This window comes from Solanum lycopersicum, chromosome 10 (genome assembly GCF_036512215.1).
Source record: "Solanum lycopersicum chromosome 10, SLM_r2.1".
In the NCBI taxonomy this organism is placed as follows: Eukaryota; Viridiplantae; Streptophyta; class Magnoliopsida; order Solanales; family Solanaceae; genus Solanum; species Solanum lycopersicum.
In genome coordinates this window covers 26350479-26364743 of record NC_090809.1, presented here as the reverse complement: position 1 = coordinate 26364743, position 14265 = coordinate 26350479, and positions in this window count along the sequence as shown.

Genomic DNA, 14265 nt, shown 5'->3' with positions numbered 1-14265 from the left:
TACCAAGTTCCTTGTCTTACCTCATGAAGTTAAATTCACAATTAGCTTATAAAAATGGAAGTCAATATAAGAAAATATGGACATTATAAAAAAAACTTCCTTTCATGATCTTTGGAAAATGCACCATGTCTCCAAGATGATGTCAATCAATTCATACCAATCTTATAAAGGTCTTGCAATTCACACTTTATGCATGATGATATTTACGAACAAGCTTAGTAAGAATTCATTATTTTCCAATTCAAGTATGAATAGAAACACAATGTAGGCAATTTCTAAAACCTCATTACGCAAACACCATCACCCACTTAGGGTAACCCTATTAAAAGCAACTTAACCCAACCTATAGACGATCTTAACTATCCAACCTTCATTTTCATCACATTACGTGATGACTACTTTAGAGGGAATTTATGTTAATTCAATTTAGAAACACTAAGGCATTCTAAACTTTACCATTTTAGGCTAATCATCCTCAACTATATACTATTCAATTCAAATAAGGTCTTCCTACAATGCAATGACACTAAGTTTATACATCATTTGAGAAAAAAAACAAGGAGGTTCATAACACAATAAGAAGTTAAGAAATAACTTTATGACTCATCATGTCATCAGATTCTCATTCTTTAATCTAAGTAGCAAATTTCCTTTTCACATTCATTATCATGTTCGTATACATCAATTCGAACCGTATTTCAACAACATCGAATTAAATGATAATTTAATTGGTTCTCCAAACATGTCACATTAAGTTTCCTAGTCCTTATAATTAGCATGCTTCCAAATATTCCAAAATGCAACAATTAGGCAATTGAGGGGACAAGCATGACAATATAAGATACAATGCTTACCAACTTATTCTTCATATCATGCATACTATCTTTACAACTAGGATCAAGTCTCTACAATGGGCTCCAATTTACACTATAAACTTATCAAGTATATCTTATATACAAAAGGAGACAATGCAAACTTTTAATCACATACATTCATAGGATAGCATGCTTCCGTAGGTAGTTATTAAACATTCCAAGTTCAAATCCTAGTATTTGGCTGCCATCATACAAAACTATATCGGAGTACAACAATCTAAAAGAATTCACTTTAACCACCATAAATTCTAGCATGCTTTAACTATATCATGACATACATTATTCGACATATCTTGCTATTTCACGTAGATTTCATATATTGCCATAATTTGTATCAAATCATCAAATAAGAGATATTTCATACATAGTAAGGTAATATAACCAATCATAATCCCCAGAGAGTTAATATGTTAAATGATTAAGTAAAGCCCCATAACCCTACTAAATCAAGTAACCCAACATGAACTACAATTAGCACCATACTCCACTAATCTTTAACCTTCATGTATACATAACTCCATATCTTTAGCACATTATGCTATTTACATGTTTATAGGCATAGAGATCATCACATAAGGATATTTGTCACCTTCATACATACCTATTCAAACCATAAAACAAAGATAAGCATTTAAACTAACCTTTTCCCCTTCAAGCATAGAGAAATATCATCCAAGCAATAACATCTAAAAGACCACTGGACAAGAAAATATAAGAGAGAGATCTTATAGATTTTAATTCTATGGCCCGACATGAGAATGATGAAGAAGGGAAACTCTATCATCGTATATACTCTCGTACAATTTGATGGGTTATACAGACCATTAATGATACAAGACTCTACTACACGTGGCAATATGAGACTTTTTTGAACCTAAGACCACTTTATAAATCTTGTGCTCTGATACCATATTTGTCACGACCGAGGTGCACCCCAAAGAAGTAACACAGAGAACTTGAACTCTCGAAGGTCTTATACAAGCCCATAGTTATCATTCATCGCATCGATATAGTAAATTTAGCAGAAAATTTAAAACTTTTTAAAGCACCTCATATGCTAGAAAGGTTACTTCATATACATGTTATGAAATATATTACATAATACATATACACTCTAAGACTCTTTGTCATTTTAGACTCAATAACTTTGGAGAACATTTTTATGACATAATACAAAATTATACATTACAAAATAGACTTTACAATAAGAAGACATTAAGACATCCTTGGACTTAAGGATTCCTTTCCTAGAACTTGGTAAATCACCTATCAAGCTCCTCAATCATAGAACCCCTTTAAGCATCCATAAATTCCACTTTGTAGAAAAAGTGAAGAATGGTACTAGCACAAGAATGTACTAAGTATAGCAACCGTGCAAAAATATGCATTTAAAAGGGACATTTTCTTGGGAATCATACTCATGCCATTTTGTGTAAATAATAATCAAACCTTTATCAACAACATATATATAATTTTCATACTTCATAGAAACACAATAAAAGGCCAAACATCATAGAAAATCACATATAGAATTTAAGTCCAATTTGAGGTCACTTTACAGTGAGCTCATTCCTCTTTATATGGAACTCTTCCTTGTAATTCATTAGTCTCCCAAGATATCCTTTAAGGGTATTTGGTGCAATGTATCACATTAATAACACAAGGAATATCATACATATCATCTACACCAGACAACACATACTATAATAGAAATATAATACCACATAGACATAGTTAAGTCAAGACCTTCATCAATATAGTCATCAAGATCAACATCATGCATAAAGACTCATATTATTAACATCTTCATAAGTAGTAGAAAAATACTAAAATGTCATGCATAAGGAAAACATAAAAAGTGATATGCATTAGAACACCTTCCTAGAACATCCTATGGATGTACTTGTGGAATATGTAGATGGGTTCATTACTTTCACCTATCCTAAGTAACCTCCCTTAAGTCATTCTATTTATGGTTCTAGTCATTTAATTTCAATTGTCCATTTTAATTTACGTAAACTATATACTCATCCGACAGTAAGACCAAGGGTGTTAAACATCGAATTTGGCGTTCTAGAGTCTTACACCAATGGAAGGTGTTCCTACATAGCCAAGGTAGAACATTAACATACACCCTAGAATCCAAAGTGAATACACATTTCTTTATCCTAAGTGGCAAGCATAGTTTATGGAACATGGGTCAAATCATGGAAATATTAACTATACAACCTTTTTGGGTCATGAGGCTATTCATCGTGTTAGGACCATAGTGAACCCTACCTCCCATATTTGGGAAAGTATCACTCCCTCACATGAGAATCTTAGTGAACCCTACGTTCACTATTTGGGAAGTGTCATCCCCTCATCTACAAGTTCACTCGGTGCTAAGCTAAGTTCTATTTATTGAAAACACTTTATTACATTTACTTACAAAAACATAGGCTTTGGATATTCATTATTCATAAGCTTATACAATATTCAAGCACCTATCTAATTTTAGAGTATTCTATAAAACACCTCTCAATGTTCCTCCACTAACTAGATCATTATTCATGTATGTGAGTGTATACATAGATGTGAGAAAATTTTTCACATAACACATAATGTCACACATGTTCATATATCAATATGAGTCTAAGGCATAAATACAAGAGAAATCCTTTCATATACATACTAAGACACTATGCACATTCATACCTAATCATACATATACGCCATATTAATAACATTTTCATATATTGAGCCTTCATATACATTAAACCGAATCTAGGAACTATCCTATCAAGATACAAATGTGCAATGTATAGACAAGGTCCCATACCCTTGCCAATACTAGTAAACCTATCAAATCATCCTAGCAAGGAATACATAACATATTTTACGTACATATAATTTAAATGAATAGTAGTAGAGATTAGTGAATATGAGAAAAACCTTTCATTTAGACACCATAACCTATACTACTTGTAACAAGCATGTAATTGAGAGTGTGTGTACATTGACCAACATGATCTAATAATGGATATAAATAACTTATTGAGGCAGCCACCCTTTTCTACCACATTACACTTCCAAGCACATAGCACACAACACATAAAAGCATACGGACAAGACTAAATATACATTATAATCAAGACACCTAACTTTGGCTATTTACACTTTCATTTAAGGGTACATGGGTAGAAGATATTAATAATTTTAACAGATCAATGTCAGAACCTATAAAATACCCTAACATTAATATACACATTGCTCATACAATAGCCACACAACCTAGATCACAACGAGAATAGTAAAATAGGCACAATTACTTATAAGGTGATCATCTAAATCTCTAAATCATATATTCATTAAATTGCCTTCAAGGCCATGATCAACACATATATAATGACAATAAAAATATAAACACCACCAACATAAGTCGACCATAAAACACAATGCCATAAAGGCTTCAACAAAATTTCTATAAAGAAATGGAGAAGTAGAAGAGTAGAGGGAATAAGCATTCTTACCAATTTCTAAACCTTTGATCATCATTGATCAACACTCTAGATTCATCAATAATTCACATATATGTCAGTAGCTAAATTTATTTTAAACACAAAAGAAACCATAAACAAGTCGCTACATGATTATACTATAACATAATACAACACATAAACATACTTAGAAAGTAGAATAGCATAGATCATTAGATAATTTCCCTTGCATTGATTTAGATCATATTCCATACATATTATGATTCTAAGTAAGTATCTAAACCTATATTTTTAACCATATTGAAATCATAATTACATACCCTCAAGATTAAGTTTACAACATATGCATTAAGGCTTATCGATATGATAGAGTATAGAAGACTTTACCAATACTATGAAATCTCTAAGGTTTTGATCATCATTCATATTTTATCAACAATATAATCATTAGGAAGTATCTAATTCGGTAGGAAATCAAGAACAAACCATGCTTGATATAATAAGAACTCAAGATTCATCACACACTTAGCTCTTTGACTTCATAGCCTAATGGAATCTAGATAAATTCATTCAAGTCTTTCTTATATTTTTCATTAAATATTTATACCTACAGAATCCATCCATTATATCATCCAAAAACCGTATATACAACATTTCATACATAATCAAAACTCTACACAACCGATCTCACAATCGATTTCAAAGCAACATGTAGAAACATAGGCTATTCAAGTTCAAATCTTCATAAATTTATCATCATGGACTTATGATCATCAATTTACCATTATTTAATGTAAATGAATATAAACATAAGCAATTCAATCTAAGAAAATCACCATTTAATCAAGAACAAGCCATAATAACAAAAACTATGCAACAACTAAACCAATTTTGGAAGGAACATGGGTTCATCATGCAATTGGAGTGAAATCACTTTCAAACCATTGTTTTAACTTCAATAAATCATTATTTAATCATTAAAAACGTTTTAATAAAAAACCAATGGCTAGATTGGAAGATTGGAAACTTGATCATAAGATTTCCTTAAAAAACATTGAGAAGAGCTGTCCAAGTGAAAGGTTACGTGAAGATAAAGTACTGCCATACCTTTGTATAGTTGAAAATATAAAAAACTTGATGATTCATACATGGAAAACCCATCTTGAATCTGTCCTTGAGCTTCACCAACAATGGTCGTTTCTAGAGAGAGTATTTTGGGAGGGAAAGGTTTCTTACGTGTGAGAGGATTCTAGAATGGGGTGATCACAGTTTTGATGACTTATATACACAAAAAATTACTTAAATAACATCTTAATAATAAGTTTAAGACGTGTGGTGAACTTTCCATTCACCCCTTTAATTGGTAGCAGACCTAAGCAAGAGACAATCGCGCGACGGATGGCCTTTGACGGGGAGTCACAGCCACGATGGGCCATAACAGCCTCCGTCGCTTGCTACATATTAGAAGCTTATACAGACGTAGACGGACGAAGGTCCGGGGTGAAATTCTTTAGATTCTCGGTCAAGAAATTAGAGATACATAACTTACAACTCTGCATGCAACACACTAGGGAAGAATTACTATTGCTATGAATAATGCGTTATGAACCTGCGGGGAACACATATACCCTATTTAGTTTCACTACATTATTAAAACTCAATATTGTTATTTTGCTGAATTATTAACATAGAATTATTTAAGAAACATGACAGTTAGTCAACGATATCCTAATTTTCCTTTCGCTCTTGTTTTTGTTTCTTTCAGGTCTACCTCTACTGTATGGCAAGTACACAGAGCCGACAAGAATCACTCATTCCATTCGATCCCGAACATAATCGCACATTGAGAAGGATGTAAAATCAACATATCCCAGCCAATCTTGGTGATGGTGTAACTCTCCATCCTCCATTACCGATTGAGGCACACAACAGAGCTCATGGTGATAATCAATTGTATAATGCTTTGAGGATGAAATCTCCAGCCCCACAACCTCTAGAGTTCTATTGGGGTAATGTGACCATCACTGATTCTGATAGGCCTCTTGTCCTACCTCTTAAACCTCATGGGCACACATTAATTGTGACGAGTATCTTGATATAGATGCTCAGCACCAGGTGTTTATTGGCAGGACTTCCATCAAAAGACCCATATGCTCAAATAGTCAAACTAAAGTTTGTGTGTAATAGTTCTCTAGGTAGGAAAGATTTGGATATGAATGTTATCGGGATTCGAGTGATTCCTCTATCACTAACATAAGATGTCATAATATTGTTTGCTGAGCTACCCTATAAATCTATCTATACTTGGGATTGAAACATGTGTTTATAGCGAAGTACTACACAGTGTCCAAGAATCACAACACCAAGGATAAGGTGAACAATTTTGTGACCCTACCTTGAGAGTCTATGAGTAGCTCTTGCGACAGATTTACTACATTTGTGAGAGGCGTCCCAAACAACCGCATTCATGATGAGTCATTGAAAGATTATTTCAACACAATTCAAGATGATAACAATAAAGTAGTGCTCCATATTATTGCAAATGGTTCCTATGGAGAGTGCACATATGTAGAGATTGCATACATGTTGGAGAAGATATCTCGAAAAACAATGGCTTGGAGCACTAGAAAGTCGAACACTAGGAGAAACACCTTTGCAGTGAAAGATACAAAAAACCCAGCGGCAAATGAGATTCGTGAGGACATGGAGCAGAGTATAAGTAAGCTGGTGTTGGTCTTGAAATATGTGAATTAAGGTGCAGAGAAGGTAAATTTACTTAACTAGTTGAGTAAAGCACCACCTCCTGTAGATGAGTACTATTATGAAGAAGATGCCTATGTAGTGAATTATTAGACGATGGGTTTTCAACCAAACGCCCCAAGGCACCAATCCAAAAAATTAGCGCCATGTTCAGATGTACGGAAACTACAATAGAGAGGGTTAATATGTCAAAGATTTAAATTAGAACCACAACAACAACTCCAACTGGAATAACTATGGTGCCATGAATGATCGAGGTGGGTCTTATATTCTCCCATAAAATTGGGAAGTTGCACCAAGGGACGGTGGAGGTACTATGGTACGAGTGGATGATATGCAACAGTGAGAAGGTTTGATTCTAGTGATAGGAATGTCAACGAGATGAGAGATGACTTAGCTAACATTGGAGAAAATATGGACGCACATGCGATTTCGATTAAGCATCTTAACTTAAAAATGTCTCACTTATCAACTACGGTGAACAAACACCAACCTGTCGCTTGTAAGAGAAACACTATCAAAAATCCTAAAAATGATGGGCATTGATTGTCAGTCAATACTCAAGGGGGTAAGAAGACCATTGATCCACCTATGTCGACTGTAATAGATGATAATTTTAGAATAGGCAGATGTAGTAGAAGCTAGTGGAGAATTGGTGGACAAGACAGTGAAAGAAGTAGAGGTATCTCAGAATGTGGTCCTCATTCCTTGACCTCCACCATTATTACCTCAGAGATTACTAAAGAAGAATGAGGATGGGAAATATTGGCGATTTATCACAATGTCTAAATAGATTTCCATTAATGTCCCTTTAATATATGTTTTTATGCTATGCTTATGAATTAGATGGTGACTAGGAAGAGATCGGTGAGTTTTGAGGATGATGTCAAAATAATGTATTGTAGTGATATTGCTACAAGGTCTCTTGTGCAGAACAAGGAAGATCTTGAAGCTTTCCTTATTCCATGTACAATAGGGTTGCTACACTTTTGTAAAGCACTATGTGATCTTGGTGCAAACATAAATCTCATTCTACTTTCCATGTATAAGAAGTTAGGCTTGGGTGACCCCAAGCCCACTACAATGAGGTTACTGATGGCCGATCGAATAGAGAAGAGGAACATTAGTATACTCGAAGATGTTCTTGTAAAAGTGGAGTCATTCATACTTCCGATTGATTTTGTGATTCTTCATTATGAGATAAATTTTGAGGTACCCATTAATCTAGAGAGGCAATTTCTTTCCATCGGGAGTGCATTGGTTGATATGGAAAAAAGGCAGATGAAGTTTAGGTTGAACAATGAAGAAACAACTTTCATCAAATGTAGATCAATTAATTAGAGTGGTTAGATCCAAATGGTGTTTGTTATAAATTATAAGATTGAGAGTGTATCTAAGGTACAAATTAAAGAGAGACTAGGTGTTGAGGCACTAGAGGTAGTGATCATTAATTTGACTATGATGGCATTGAACAATATGGGTCTTTTCTTGCTACAATAAAATATCGGTCAAAACAAATGAAATATGAGTTAGATATGAAGCGTCGTGAGTCTCCACCCGCAAAACCATCTATTGAGGAGTCCATAAAATTAGAGATTAAGGATCGACCACCTTATCTGAGGAATGTGTTCTTAGGTAGTGATGACACTTTATCGGTAATAATTACAGCATATTTTATTGAACGACAAGTAGTAGGTCTAGTGGCAGTATTGAAGAGGTTAAACGAGCCATTGGCTGGACTATTGCAGACATTATTGGGATTCTCATGCCTGATCACAAACAAAGTATTGAGCACCAAAGAAGGTTCCATCCACCTGTGCAAGAGGTCGTGAAAAAAAGAGATCATAAAGTGGTTGGATGTCGGACTCATTTTTCTCATTGTAGACATTAGTAGGGTGTGCCTTCTTCACTTTGTACCTAAAAAGGGTACGATTACAAGGGTATCCAATGATAAGAATGAGCTTGTCCTGATGTGGCCAGTGACCGAATGGAGAGATTGCATAGACTACCGAAAGTTGAATGCTTAGACTGAGAAGGACTATTTCCCTATTCTTTTTATGGATCAAATATAGACAGACTCGCACGCAAAGGGTGGTATTGTTTTCTTGATGGATATTAGGGCTACAACCAAATATCTATATCCCATGATGATAAAATGAACAAGTAGAACGACCAAAGGATTGAAAAGCGAGAATTCGTGGTTGGTGATTTGGAACTTCTATTTAACTTTAGTCTACGCCTATTTTCAGGCAAAATCATGTCCAAGTGGACAGGGCCATTCCTCATCACTAAAGTGTTTTCACATGGAACGGTTGAGTTAGAGAATAGGGAAAGCGCAAAGTTGACAGTCAACGGGCAAAGAATAAAAAATTTCATGGGGAATGTAGACAGTGTCCATGAAGTGGTTAAAGCCTATCATCTTGATGAAGTTTTAGTAATTAAGGAGTCTGCATCGTGCATCGACATTAAATCAAGCGCTTCTTGTGAGGCAAACCAAGGTGTATCCTATAGAAAATGATAGGTTTTATTTTCATTGTTGGAATAGACATTTTTTTCTTATGTCGTTTTTATTTTAGTCTTCTTTCATGCTAGCTTCTGTACTAGTGTTTTCTAGATATTTGAATAGGGTCTGTGTCTAAATTTTGCCAAGAAAATCACAAATAAAATAGCATAATTTTTTTTTAATAAAATAAAATAGCATAATTGGTGTTACATTTGAAGGGATAAAACAAAATTTTGCAGAAAATGTTCTTGTGCATAGGTCTACGGACCCCATCGACGGGCCATCGTTAAATCGACGGACCATCGATGGTGTCCTTAGATCCCAGATATGTCTTTTATTGATTCGTTAACACTCGAGAAGTCCCATGACATAGAATATAGATTATCCTATTAAATAATAAATAATATTTAATATGATGTTTCCAGGTATACATTAATGTATTAAACTCAATTAGAAAAGTTTAGAGCCAAAACGACAAATGAAGATCTCCTTGTCAAGAAACTTGCTAAATTGAACTTGTAGGCGTCTCTATGTTTGGTCAAGGTTGGGGAGTGTAAAATGAAGTCCAAAAATTGTGAAAAGACTTTAAAAAGGTAAATATTAGACAAAGGGTACAAACATTTGGTAACGACTCCCAAAGAACCGCCCGAAGGGTCCTTGAGGACGACCCAAACATTGGGGAGTAAGCTTCCAAGGCAGCTTATGGCAGCCAAGATATGGCATCCACTTTGCGTCGCGGATCAAACACAAGGAGGGAAAAAAGTTTCCTTGCGATGTGGGGCCTATAGGAGGTCAAGTGCGTCAACTCCCCTTTGACGCACAACCATTTCCCAAATTCATCAACATCGTTTTTAAGTCAATTTACCTTTGCAAAATGACCCAATTAAGAGAGGAGTATTTTACTTATTCTACTGGACGAGTTTATTATGGTTTAGGTTACTTTAAACCATTTACAGGAACTCCAACTCAGAAGTGACAAATCCCTCTCATCTATGTAAAAACTCTCTCCCTTTCAACCACCATTGAAAAACAAAAAAGACTAAGGAAGAAGACAAAGTCTCTAAGGATTTCCTTCAAAATTTGTGGATTAATTTGTCAAAAGTTATGGGTTCTTAACACTTGGTATTCCTTTCTCCAAGAGGTACTTCCAATGAGTATTTTTAATAATTCAATTCCTAGGCTTTTACTGTACAAACAGTTTTTTCCTAACTGGAGATTTATGACGAATAATGAAAAACAATGATTTCCTATCGATAATAAAGTATTTATTTGTTGTTAATTGACATGTAATGTTGGATTTTCATGTGAAGAACGTTCTCTCCCTAAATAATAGATTTTAATGTGTTATATATATAACTTAATCACACAAATGAAGAGTTGTGATAAAAGGAAATTTTCATCAAAACCTAAAGACATTATGATCATGATTATAAGAGGAGTTAATCTCCTATGGACTATGAGAAATTTAATTATAAATGATAATAATCTCCTATGGACTATGAGAAATTTAATTATAAATGATAACTCAAAGGTTATTGAAAAAAGGACCTTAGCATTGCACCGAGTGAACTAGATATGAGAGATGTCCCTTCCCTCGTTGGAAGGTCGGTTAACAATGATTCTTATGAGATAAAATCTTCCATGTAATGTTGAACTATGGTTACCCAATATGTCTCCTACTTCATGAATTATGTTGCCTCCATAGGTTTACTAGCTTGTAGATTCACCTAGAATGCTATGTTTTTTTCTGGTTTTACCTGCACATGTAGACCACCTTCTTTCAATTTAGGGTTGCATGATAACGGATTTCATGTTTAGGTCTCATGGTCTTATGTAGGTTAAGGTGATTGTTTCCTCAAGTAAAATGAAGTACAAGTAAATGGACATTTACTAGGGTGACTTAAGGAGTCTACTTAGTATAGGTAGGGGTCTGAGACTCTACCAAGACATTGCACAAGTTTACTCTAAGGAAAGTCCTAGGAGATTATTCTGATGTAACATAATGACATGAAATGTATAATTCTTATTATATATGTCGTTTCTCTTATATGATTTTGGCTATGTTGAAGAACATGTTATTCGTTTATATGTTATATATGATAATTACTACTTATGATTGTTCTCATGTAACGTAATGACATGAAATGTATAATGCTTATGATTGCTCCTACGAAATTGTTCACATATAATATAATGATATGAAATGTATAATGCTTATGATATATGTTGTTGTTCTTACTTGATGTTAGCTATGTTGACAAACATGTTATTGTTCTATATTGTTATATGTGATAATCACTACATATGATGTAAGTTATATGAATCAAAGCATTACTTATGGTCTCCTATGTTGTTTACATGAGTATGTGGTGTTATGGACTTCGAATGATCATCACATTTGTATGCTTCGAATGGGATTATTTTCAAGTGTTTTGTATGTTATGTTTATATGAACTATTGAACATGAAAATGTAAATATGAATTTATGATGAAATGCCATTGGTTATGATGATACTTTAATGTTGTGGTGATCCTTATCTTGTATATTCTCTCTTGTATGTGCACAAAAGGATTTCAAGTGACTTAGCATGCTTTCTAAAGAAATGGTCATTTTTCAAGCATGTCCTTAAATGTTTATGTGCATATACCCATACATAGTACATGTGCCGTACTAACCCCTATATTTTATAAAACTACACATGTAGGGTCCCACCATTGAAGATTAAGAAGGTCGATTGAAAAAGCTTGGAACTCTTTCTGCATGCGTTGGTAGGTCCTCATATTCGGGGATGTTATCTTTTCATTATTTTAACTATGAAGACAGTAGTAGTCTAGCAGATACTCTTTTGTTTCATATATTATTGAATTATATTTTAGTAAGTCCTATATGGCATATTGACTTTGTATTGTCTAAGTCCAAGATTCGTACTCTTTAGATGATTTTTATCTGTGACAGTTTATAGACTATCGTATATTTATTTCTTATATTGCTAAACGAGAATTCTAATTATACTTCATATAGTATACAAAAGCTTAAATGTTCCATGATTTTTAACAAATTATATGTTACTATGAATCCTAAGGGATTGTTTGAGTCATATTCTAGAAGGACAACGCCGGTTATGACTGGGAGGTGGTCCCGGGCTGTGACAATATTTGTATCAATGCACGAGGTTAAATAAACTAGGGTCAGTGTCTCTAGTAAACAATATTTATATAAAAAATATTTCATGGTTGTGAAGGCTCAACAAGTATTAATGAGATGTTATGTGATGATTATGAAAAATTCTATTTTCTTGGTATCCTATATCATGCCTCTACAGTTTTGACAGTGGGTATCTTTTTTGAATAATATCCCTTTCTTGTGCTTATGTGATATGAACAAAAGAAGGATAGACATAAGAAGAGTGGGAGAAGAGATTGCAAATGTGGGAGCTACTACCCAAGGCAATCGAGTTCCTCCCCACGAGCAAGCAGTTGTGAATGATCATGTTTCGGGGATGGTGAGGTGAGGGCAGACCTTCTCCAAGTGGACCAAGCCATCACTACTCATGCTCCATCAATTATGGTACAATATATCCATGAGGTTGTACCTCGAGAGAACTAATATAATAGTACGAAGTTATACTTCGAGAGAACCAACATGCTAGTACTATGGCAACCCTCTGATATATTTACGAGGATGAATCCTCCTATGTTCTATGGATCCATGGTTTATGAAAAGGCCGAGCTTTTTGCCTATAAACTCAAGCATGTGGCTTGTATGTGGTACACTAAATGTAAAGATATTCAGGCTTTAGAAGGTGGTCCCATGAATTTGGAGATCTTCAAGAAGGCCTTATTTCATATCTTATTCTTAAGGGAGCAAAAGGAAGCTAAAGTTGAGGATATAATCAAAGTTCTGCAAAGATTTATGATTGTTAAGGAATACTCCTTAAAACTCATTAAGCTGTCCAAATTTGCTTCCTCTTTGGGTTCAGATAATAGAGATGAAATGATACGTTATGTAACAGGCGTGTCCAAAGAGCTTTAGGAAGAATGTAATACAACTATGCTTCATGACAACATGGATCTTTCTAGGTTAATGGTTCATGCACAACAAGTAAATCAGAGTCGTCTAAGGACGATTAATAGAGAAGCTAAGAAGGAGAGGTCTTCTGAATGTGATTGTCGTAAGAGTAGGATTGACATTCAAGATAAGACTAAGTTCAATAAGAGGTTCTTGTACATAGTTCATTAAATTTCTCAAAGACATACTATGATAAGGTGTCTAACCCTAAATCTTAAAAGGGAAGAAATGTTGATTCGCCAAGAGAATGATTAACTTGTGAAAATTATGGTATGAAACATGTGGGTGAATGCCTTGTTGGAACGAATTTGTCATGACCAGAATCTAGACCCCAGATGAAACCGGCGTCATTGACCTCTCAGAAGTCGTAGAAAAGCCTACATACGTCATTCTTACTCACTCTAGGTTAATTTTAGCGGAAAATTTGAAACTTTTTGTTTCCTAACATGATTACTAAACATTATATTATATGTATAATTCTTCACTATTAACCATCTAACATTAAGATCATCAAATGAAAGAAATAGTTCACAACTGCATTAAATATGTACTCGTCAAAATGGAACCAATACAAAGTCT